The sequence below is a fragment of the Scomber scombrus genome, unplaced genomic scaffold (assembly GCF_963691925.1).
Source record: "Scomber scombrus unplaced genomic scaffold, fScoSco1.1 SCAFFOLD_26, whole genome shotgun sequence".
NCBI classification, from domain to species: Eukaryota; Metazoa; Chordata; class Actinopteri; order Scombriformes; family Scombridae; genus Scomber; species Scomber scombrus.
In genome coordinates, this window is record NW_026910277.1 from 285,115 (window position 1) to 287,432 (window position 2,318).

The following is a 2,318-nucleotide window of genomic DNA, read 5'->3' on the forward strand; positions in this document are numbered from 1 at the left end:
GGGGGGCGGACTGAGTCAGAAATGAGCAAAATCAAGCACAGTTGGGGCGTTTTGTGAAAATTGTGAAGGATTTTCCATAGTGGGCAAAAATTTAAAAAAAACGACAGGGCCGGTAGTGTCGAAAAAGTCAAAAATGGGGATTTTCCCAAACCTTGCTAAAAAGGGGCCAGGGGTGCGGACTGAGTCAGAAAGGAGCAAAATCAAGCACAGTTGGGGCATTTTGGGAAAATTGTGAAGGATTTTCCAAACCGGGCATAAATTGAAAAAAAAGACAGGGCCGGTAGTGTCGAAAAAGTCAAAAATGGGGATTTTCCCAAACTATGCTAAAAGGGGCCAGGGGGGCGGACTGAGTCAGAAAGGAGCAAAATCAAGCACAGTTGGGGCGTTGTGTGAAAATTGTGAAGGATTTTCCAATCCGGGCAAAATTTGAAAAAAAAGACAGGGCCGGTAGTGTCGAAAAAGTCAAAAATGGGGATTTTCCCAAACCTTGCTAAAAGGGGCCAGGGGGGCGGGCTGAGTCAGAAAGGAGCAAAATCAAGCACAGTTGGGGCGTTGTGTGAAAATTGTGAAGGATTTTCCAAGGTGGGCAAAAATTGAAAAAAAACGACAGGGCCGGTAGTGTCGAAAAAGTCAAAAATGCGGATTTTCCCAAACCTTGCTAAAAGGGGCCAGGGGGGCGTACTGAGTCAGAAATGAGCAAAATCAAGCACAGTTGGGGCGTTTTGAGAAAATTGTGAAGGATTTTCCAAACCGGGCAAAATTTGAAAAAAAAGACAGGGCCGGTAGTGTCGAAAAAGTCAAAAATGGGGATTTTCCAAAACCTTGCTAAAAGGGGCCAGGGGGGCGGACTAAGTAAGAAAGGAGCAAAATCAAGCACAGTTGGGGCGTTTTGGGAAAATTGTGAAGGATTTTCCAAACCGGGCAAAATTTGAAAAAAACGACAGGGCCGGTAGTGTCGAAAAAGTCAAAAATGCGGATTTTCCCAAATCTTTGCTAAAAGGGGCCAGGGGGCGGGCTTATTGAAAAACGAGCAAAATCAAGCACAGTTGGGGCGTTTTGTGAAAATTGTGAAGGATTTTCCATAGTGGGCAAAAATTGAAAAAAACGACAGGGCCGGTAGTGTCGAAAAAGTCAAAAATGGGGATTTTCACAAACCTTGCTAAAAGGTGCCAGGGGGTGGACTGAGTCAGAAAGGAGCAAAATCAAGCACAGTTGGGGCGTTTTGAGAAAATTGTGAAGGATTTTCCAAAGTGGGCAAAATTTGAAAAAAACGACAGGTCCGGTAGTGTCGAAAAAGTCAAAAATTGGGATTTTCCAAAACCTTGCTAAAAGGGGCCTGGGGGGCGGACTAAGTAAGAAAGGAGCAAAATCAAGCACAGTTGGGGCGTTTTGGGAAAATTGTGAAGGATTTTCCAAACCGGGCAAAATTTGAAAAAAACGACAGGGCCGGTAGTGTCGAAAAAGTCAAAAATGCGGATTTTCCCAAATCTTTGCTAAAAGGGGCCAGGGGGCGGGCTTATTGAAAAACGAGCAAAATCAAGCACAGTTGGGGCGTTTTGTGAAAATTGTGAAGGATTTTCCATAGTGGGCAAAAATTGAAAAAAACGACAGGGCCGGTAGTGTCGAAAAAGTCAAAAATGGGGATTTTCACAAACCTTGCTAAAAGGTGCCAGGGGGTGGACTGAGTCAGAAAGGAGCAAAATCAAGCACAGTTGGGGCGTTTTGAGAAAATTGTGAAGGATTTTCCAAAGTGGGCAAAATTTGAAAAAAACGACAGGTCCGGTAGTGTCGAAAAAGTCAAAAATTGGGATTTTCCCAAATTTTTGCTAAAAGGGGCCAGGGGGCGGGCTGATTGAAAAACGAGCAAAATCAAGCACAGTTGGGGCGTTTTGTGAAAATTGTGAAGGATTTTCCAAACCGGGCAAAATTTGAAAAAAACGACACGGCCGGTAGTGTCGAAAAAGTCAAAAATGGGGATTTTCCCAAACCTTGCTAAAAGGGGCCAGGGGGGCGGACTGAGTCAAAAATGAGCAAAATCAAGCACAGTTGGGGCGTTTTGAGAAAATTGTGAAGGATTTTCCAAACCGGGCAAAATTTGAAAAAAACGACAGTGTCGAAAAAGTCAAAAATGGGGATTTTCCCAAACTTTGCTTAAAGAGGCCAGAGGGGAAGGGCTGTGTGAAAAAGGAGCAAAATCAAGCACAGTTGGGGCGTTGTGTGAAAATTGTGAAGGATTTTCCAAAGTGGGCCAAAATTTTAAAAAACGACAGGGCCGGTAGTGACGAAAAAGTCAAAAATGGGGATTTTCCCAAACCTTG